Source organism: Notolabrus celidotus, chromosome 23 (assembly GCF_009762535.1).
Source record: "Notolabrus celidotus isolate fNotCel1 chromosome 23, fNotCel1.pri, whole genome shotgun sequence".
Lineage (NCBI taxonomy): Eukaryota > Metazoa > Chordata > Actinopteri > Labriformes > Labridae > Notolabrus > Notolabrus celidotus.
In genome coordinates, this window is record NC_048294.1 from 8601435 (window position 1) to 8609856 (window position 8422).

The 8422-nt window shown below is 38.9% G+C and overlaps 1 long non-coding RNA gene across 1 annotated transcript; it reads right to left on the minus strand.

Moving 5' to 3' along the window:
- Positions 1-245: 245 nt before the first annotated feature.
- On the minus strand, positions 246-7349 carry LOC117807611. The gene is made up of 2 exons (XR_004630014.1): positions 7238-7349; positions 246-759 (listed from the first exon to the last, which is right to left on the minus strand). It is a non-coding gene; the product is annotated as an uncharacterized LOC117807611 (long non-coding RNA).
- Between the last annotated feature and the right edge of the window lie 1073 nt (positions 7350-8422).

The following is an 8422-nucleotide window of genomic DNA, read 5'->3' on the forward strand; positions in this document are numbered from 1 at the left end:
CTTTTTGACCTCCATCTCCTCCTTTCACACTGTCGCTTCTCTTTATATACTCCCTCTACTCTCCTTCCAACTGTTGGGCAACCTCATCTCATATGTTACTTTAAATAAGTCTTTATGGATATTTGTGGAGAGTGAATGTTATGTCACGTTACAATCCTTCATGCCTATAAATGCACATGTACTTGGGTTTAGAAGTCGGGAAGATTTCATGGAACAAAATGGGCGTTAACTTTTTCACACAGGTGTCAGCAATCTGCTCTTTATTTAGAGTTAATGAGCAAAACATACCAGTTCTGATATGTATAAAAGCAAACGAACCAGTCCTTCTGATTGAATGAAGTTTGAAATTGCATGCTTTAGTGAGACTTGTACATTCAATGCATGAGCACAGCTGGAGATGAGCTCGAGTTTCACAGTCTGTGCCACAAAAACAAAGAGCAGTTTGCATGTTTTCTATTAAAACTGTTACACTATGTTCCTAAAATAGACAGCAACTCTTTTGGAGCTATGACGTAACAGCTACGCCTCCTTCTCCACCTCCTTCTCCTTCTCCTCCTCCTTGTGTTGTTACCCCAAGTAAAGCTGGTTTTAACTTGTGCCCCAGGTTGTTCGGCTGATGCCAGTGTGCAGGGTTTGGAGCTGAGATGTCTTTGTCCTCCTGGCAGCACGTGACCATTATCAGATTACAGACTAGGATCATTTTTCACTTCTTGTTATATGTTCAGATCTGCAGGCCGTATCGTGAGAGCTTGAATAGGCCTGTAAAGGTGGAGAAATGAAACCAATGTCAGCAAGGGAGACTACAATCAATCAAGAAAGGGCAGAGACTTTGATAAGTGAAAGAAGGAAACGATAAGAGAAATACAAAATGAGCTGCTTATCTTGTTTCATTAAAACCATGTGTCCGTAAACTGTCTGACCCTTTCATCAACAGAAAGTGATTCAAAAGGATGAGCAACACCCTCTGATTAAATACACAGGTGATTCACAGCTGTTTGCACTTCAGTGTTATCTAATCACTCAAATCAAGCACTTGATTGTTGGCCTTTCATATCCTGTCTCACTCTTTATCCATACTGTTTAAAATATCCTAATTATAACAGTAGTAACCAAAGATGTTTATTGTATGCTGCATTAATAAAACTAGCATGTTAAAGGAAAAAATACAACACATTCGGTGTTGTACAAAAAATGTTGTCAATATTAGTTTATTATAATTGATGTACAACCCCAGATTTCAAAGAAGTTGGGGTGCAGTGGTGGACAGTAGCAGAGTAAATATACTTGAGTACTGTACTTAAGCACATTTTTTGAGTATCTGTACTTTACTTGAGTATTATTTTTTGGGGTACTTATTATTTTAACTCCACTACATTCAGAAGACAAGTATTGTACTTTTTACTCCACCACATTTCTATCAGTGCTCTAATTACTCACTACTTTAGCTTTGAAGTCAGCTCATGAATTTCCTTCTCTTTCTGAAATCTGATCTCTAAGACAGTAAAATGTGTTTGTGTAGTTCTGTTTGTCTCAGTGGTTTAGTCGTACCTGTATATCATGCATCTCCACGGTTGAACGTGGAGCAAACACAGAGCATCACTCAGATCAGGCCGTTCATTTAGAGGTGGTAATGATGGCTATAATTCTCCACCTGAGCACCCATGGCCATATCTTCAGCCCGTGTTAGAGGTTTTTGAAATGAAGAATGATACGTATCGTTTGAAATGTTCTCCCTGTTTCCCACTCTGCCCAAACACAAACATTCACTGTCCAACCTGAGAGAGTGTGTTGAGCTACGTCACATTTGTTTCATTCCAGATGAACATTTCAAACTAAGGTGTCTGTGCTTGGAGAAAATGGAGCGCCACCTGCAAGCTAGTTCAGGCAGACAACTCGAGCCGCGCTCATCATACTGACACGTCACCACCTCTCCATCAGCTGATCTCAACATCCTCATTCGTCGGTCTATTTAAACGGCAAGCCTCCCTGTCTCTGCCTCTGCTTGCAGTGCTCCTGCTGTTCTGCTCAGTGCTGTGTGAAGTTTGTCCCCACCTCCTCCCCGGCTTCCACCTGCGGGCTCCGAGGGGGTTAGTCCTATCTCATTGCTCCTAATGTCTGCATTTAAATAATCTACGAGGAGTAATGAAATTCGGAGCCCACACGCCAAACACAATACTGTATGCTGCAATAAACTTATTAAGTAAACGTGAGTTGTCTGACTGAACTTAGTTTCTGGTTTTATTCCATGGTATAGTTTTTAGAGATTTCAAGTAATGGTTTCTAGATAAACAGAATGTAACCGAATGTACTCCTGTATGTATTCTTGACTGCATATATGTAGTGTTAAAATACAACGTTTTGAGATTTTTTCATAAGTACCTTGAATACTTAAGTATTTTTAAAAGCAAGTACTCCAGTACTTTAACTCAAGTATTAATCTGACAGAGCAACTTTCACTTGTATTGGAGTAATAATTGACCCGGAGTATCTATACTTTGACTTAAGTAATGAAGCTGTGTACTTTGTCCACCATTGTTGGGGTGTTGTGTAAAATGTTGATAAAAAACGATTTTGAAGGTTTGTAAATCATACAAACCCTATTTTTATTTAAAATTGGGCAAAGACAACATATCAAATATTGAAACTGGAAAATGTTCTGGTAATATGAAAAATGTAAGCTTCTCTTAAATGTGATGAAAAGTTGCGACAGGGGCAACAAAACACTGTTAAAGTTGTTTATTGCCAAAAAAAAGAACTAATCACGTTAATTTTCAACAGGTTAGTGACTGGGTATAAAAAGGACACACCAGAGAGGCTGAGTCTCTTAGAAGTAAAGATGAGAAGAGGGTCTGCAAGAGAATGTGCAAGCAAATAGTTAAAAACGGAAATGACTCTGTAGTGGAAGTCACTACATAGCTTGCATAGACATAGGGTAGAAAGGACTTGCAATGTAGGGACAAAGAAACCTGCTATGAGAGCTTACAGAGGAGCTCGGCTCAGTGCATTAGTAAGATGAAGTGTAACCGCACTGGCCCGCTTCCAGGATCTGTACTCATCGTTTATCAGTAGGGGTATCAGTACAATTCTTCTCCTGGCTTTCTCTTGCAAGAATCTGAGGGTGTGTCACTATCAGTTTTAACAAGCTGCAATAAATCCTCTTTCATCTATCTTTTAATTGGCTTCTGCGGAATCAGAGCAAAGTGAAAGTCCGAAAGCTCAGGGCCATTGACTAAAGGTTTTATGACTTCATGTCAGATTACTTCACATGATGCAGAAGTGGCTTAAAACTGATCCTTCTGTTCCTAAACTAACTGACACGGATCTTGATGTCCTTACTAAGTATTTCTAAGGTAGAAAATCTGATAAACTGTATAAAAGACATTCCTGCACACTAGTGTAGCACTCAAGACATTATTGAATCCTGCATCTTGATAACAGTTCATTCACCTGCACACTGCGGCCCATAAAATATCAGCGATTTTACATGAGGAGAAAACATGTTGGGCTGCACGCTGGTGCAGTGGTTTGCTGAGAGTTAGCATGAGTGTGTGCATGAATGGTCGTTTGTCTCTACATGTAGAGACTGCTGGCAACCTTCGGTCTAAAAATATGAGTCCAATGCAGAAGTGCTCAAAACTGCAGTTCATCAAGGATCTGCTTGAGGCTGGCTCCGGAAGTACCAGAAACCACATACACACCAATTCAAAGAAGACGATCTTTACAGCAGAAATAAACATGTTTACAGCCTGGGACAAAAGATAAGTGTACTCTGGATAGCTCATTTCTCGATCGGCACACACTGTACAGGGGGTGAGTTTTTTTCTAACGCTGCAATTTCGAAGGTATTGAGATTATGAGTCTTCCAATGAGAGGCACAGCTGACTTGATTGACAGGCGGGAACACTGTAGCTGTTGGCTAGGAGGCTCAAAAACCGCCTCTTTACGTCACAATCGCTCGACAGCAGCAATATGGCTGCCGCCGATGATTGGCCTCAAAACAGCGCTTCAGAAACAGATGGGTGACGCCACGGACACTACGTCCATATTTTATACAGTCTATCTATGCTCTCAACCATCATGACAGCTTGGATAGGCCCTTAGCCCCCAGCACATTCTGTAGCAGTTTCCATACCATTCCAGTCCTTATGCTAAGCTATGCTAACTAGCTTATTGGTTTTTAAGTGTGTCTACTCAGCTAATGCCCTGCAACAATAATATCATTTTAAAAAAGGAAAAAAATGTCGGAGAATTCAAATTACTGCTTTTTGTTAGTAATTGGAAAGAGACAGGCAGTTTCTCAAATCCAAATAATAACCCAACGAGTCTTCTTTAACACTGATGAAGAGGGATGATATATATATTTTTGCATCTCTTTCAGCTCAACTTTGGTCTCAGGTGGGTTATATGTGCACAGTGCATATTATTTGTTCAAATCATTGCTATATCTGCCCCATACACAGCCTTTGAAAGCACTGGTGAAGCTGTCATTAATGATTTTGTCCGGCCCTCCTTCTCCCTGTAGTCTTTCCGCCCAGCACCACAGCCATTACCTCTGTGTTTGCATGTTATTGTTCCAATTTTCCAGCCACTGAGCAGCAAACAACCTGAAACAGCAGGGTTATACATTAACCACCTTATCTGGAGAATCTCCATGCCTTTCACCATCTGATCTGTCACCTGCCACAAGGACTGTGTATGTGTGTGTACTAACATATGTCATGTAAGTGTGTGAGTTTGTGCATATATTTAGGGTTATTACATCAGACTAAAAGTTAAAACCAAACATGAAAAATAATATCACAATAAAACATTTGTATTAATCTTTATTTTATTAGCTAATCTTATGTTTGTGTGAGTACAGATTGTGTATCTTGTCTCATGTATACCTCCCCCACACACAGTTATGTAGAAGTGTTCAGTGCTATCAGAGAAAATTGCCCAGGGTCAACTTTCCACAGTGATAAAATACCAGTAACAGCTGACTCAGGACATGCCTCCTTAGCTCCACCACTCCTCCACTGCCTCCTCAGACTTTCACTCCGCTTCACTTTCTACCTTTCTTTTGTGTTCCTGAAAATGTTCTCACAGGCGTGATGTTGACTCATTAAACCACCAGCCACATACGTCTCCACCTATGAGCCATTTGAATGTGATCTACTTTGCAATAGGATTCAGTGTTGATCTGTCATAGAAAATTAAGTCTATTGTTGATTGGAAATCCAGCACATTTGCACACACTTCAATGACTTAATGAGAATAAGGTTAAAGTGATGGCTTTTAGCTGTATTTTTGACATTACTTGTCAATATAATGCTTAAAAAGTGCAGAAGTTGGCGTCCTTTTTATCCACGGGACTTCAACTCATGCACTTCAGGGGACAGTTTAGAGACAAGGATCAAGATTGTAAAGATCTTTTTCTTTTTTTCTTTTTAAAATTTGTGTTTTTGGGGCATTTAGTTCTTTAATGGACAAGACAGCTGAAGAGAGACAGGAAATGTGGGGAGTGGAGAGTGGGGAGGATATGCAGTAAATGGTTGGGGCTGGAATCGTACCTGAGACCTCTGCAACAAGGACTATAGCCTCTGTACATGGGGCACGCGCTTAGACTGCTAGGCCAGCAGTGCCCCCATTGTAAAGATCTTACACATGCACACAGGGCACATCAAGAGTTTTACACTGTAAAAGAAAGTTGACTGAAGGGCTAGGCTAGTTAACTGACCTCAGTCAGCCTGGTCATGTGTTTCTCTCACTGAACAGAAAGCTAATGCTGAAAGGCACAACAGATTAAAGTAAAGATGTGAGGCTGTACAAGGCTGTCAGAGCACCAGGGATTTGAGTCAGTTGCACATTTTACTCTGCAAAGGGTAAGCTATTCATGTTTTTTTTTTTGAAGTGAAGATTAAGTTGACTTCATTGCTTATTCACCTTAGAAAAATGTGTATGCAAATCTTAACAATATTCAGACATTTTTCTTTGTCCTCCTTTCTTTTTCTTAAAATCCCATCCTTTGTCCGCAGGGTCGTTGTCTCCCAGGTTTTGGCATGTTAGATGTCTCTTATCTCTTTGTTCAAATGGTCCAGTAAGCTGAACAAACACACACACACACAAACACAAACACACACACACACACACACACACACACACACACACACACACCCGAACAGAAGCACCTGGACACACACACACACACACACACGCACACACACACACACCCCAGCCAAACACAAGTCATTAATTGACGGGAATACCTCATATCCTCTGCCAGTACTGTCCCCTCCTTTAAGCTGATAAGTGCTTTCAAAACACATGAGAGATGAAACCAGTGGAAGATTACTCACCCCTGATGGTAGCTAATGGGAGCTAATATCCTAAAAACTCCTAAAAAAAAAGCCTAAAAAGCTAGCTAGCAAGCTATGCTAGCAATGTAGTGTTAGCAACTGATTCAACTAGAACTTTACTTCTCTACTGAAAGGATGGAGCCAATTATGAAAAAGCCATATCTTGAATATGGGCACAAAAAAGTAATGTTAAAAAGTTGAATAGGTGTAAAATGACATAGCTAGGAGAATATTGCTAATTCTCGTATTTCAGCTTGAAAATGCGTGATTTAGCAAGCTTCTGGCTTATGAACACTTTTTAGCACAATATATTTGAAATAACACAACTTTTGGCCGTTAAATAAATGAATATATAAATTAATTAGCAAAACCCGCCGTATGTTTGTACCTTGGAGAGTGAAGATGGCCTTCAAACACGTTTAAGCTGAAAGTGTTGGGGGACTGATGGCATTAGCATTCAGCCAAATGCTTGTATTTGTCACTAATCTCATCTTTCTGTATTAAAAAAGAAAGTGATGTTGTTCATTTCCTCAAACTATTACTTGTTAATTATTTAATCAATAAATCTTTATCTAGCTGTAAGTAGAATAACGCAGTTAGAGGAAATCTAATCATACAATGACAAAAGGAGGTTGTTTGAATGGTGATTGTGTTTAATCACATGGTCATCTCTTAGGCTCATTGATCAGGTCATTTCCTTTTAAGTCTATGAAGCATCCAAAGATTAGACTATCTTTGCCTAACGTATGGTTGTGGATGAAGAAGGAAGCTTTTGAAGGAAGTCTATCAACAACAACAACAACAACAAGACCCCAAAAAACCCAGCATACTTGCTGACTAAAGTATGTTCCAGTAAGGTGTTGAATGCTTGCAAAGTGTCAACAAACTGGCCCACTGACCTGTTTCTTAGTAGTCAAGCATGTGCACTCCGAGTGAGCGCTCTCTCTGCCGTGTGTACCCCTTCCTGCGTCACTGAATGGTACATTCAGAGCAATTTCTAAAACATTGAACCCAAACCTTTGGGACAGAGAGGGTGGAGAGAGGCAAGACAAGAATTTGGGTCAGAGGTAGATGGAAAAAAATGACAGAAGCATGCAAATGGTATTTTAGAGTCAGCCGAGGTGATTCAGGTGACTCTGTTGTTTTGAACGTTCAGCAAAACAAAACACCAAACTGGAATGCTGTTTTGCAGAGATTAGTAGGCTCAGTTATGTAACACTTGGTTTTGTTCTGCGCTGGGTATCATGAGTCAACAGTTATTGGGGAAACACAGGGGGTCTTTCAGGTGACTCTGAAGCTTCTGCAGCAAAATAGAGAGAGAGAGAGAGAGAGAGAGAGAGAGAGAGAGAGAGAGAGAGAGAGAGAGAGAGAGAGAGAGAGAGAGAGAGAGAGAGAAATAATCTATTTTAATTTGAGGTACAAATAGGAAAAATAAATAAACTATGACAACAACAAAAAGATGGAAGGAAATAAAGAATGGATCTAAAAAAAGGAGAAAACAGACTTCAAAAGTAATAAAGAAAATAAAAACTGCAAAAAGAAGGAAAAATAAAGAAATTAAAAGAAAAAAGGTAAAGGAGAAATACAAAAATCTAAAAAGAAAGAAAATAAAAAAATAACCTCAAGAAAGAAAGTAAGAAAGAAAGAAAGAAATCACTTAAAATTTGAGGTAAAAAAGGAAAAATAAATAAACCATTGAGACAAAAAGAAAGATGGAAGGAAATAAAGAAAGGAGCTAAATAATGAGAAAACAGAATGAAAGAAAGGAAGACATAAAAAGGAAAGAATAAATAAAAACAACAAAAAGAAGGAAAAATAATGAAAGAATGATAGAATCAATTAAACAGAAAGAGCCTGAAAAAATAAAGAAATGAAAAGAAAAAGGAAAGAAAAAAGGTAAATGAGATATACAAAAATGTAAAAGAAAGAAAATTTTAAATTGACCACAAGAACAAGTCACAGAAATGAATGAATGAAAAAAAAGAGAGAGAAAAAAATAAATCACTTAAAATATGAGCTTAAAAATGAAAAAAAAAAAAAAAAAACATGATGACAAAAAGAAAGACCGAAGGCAATAAAGAATG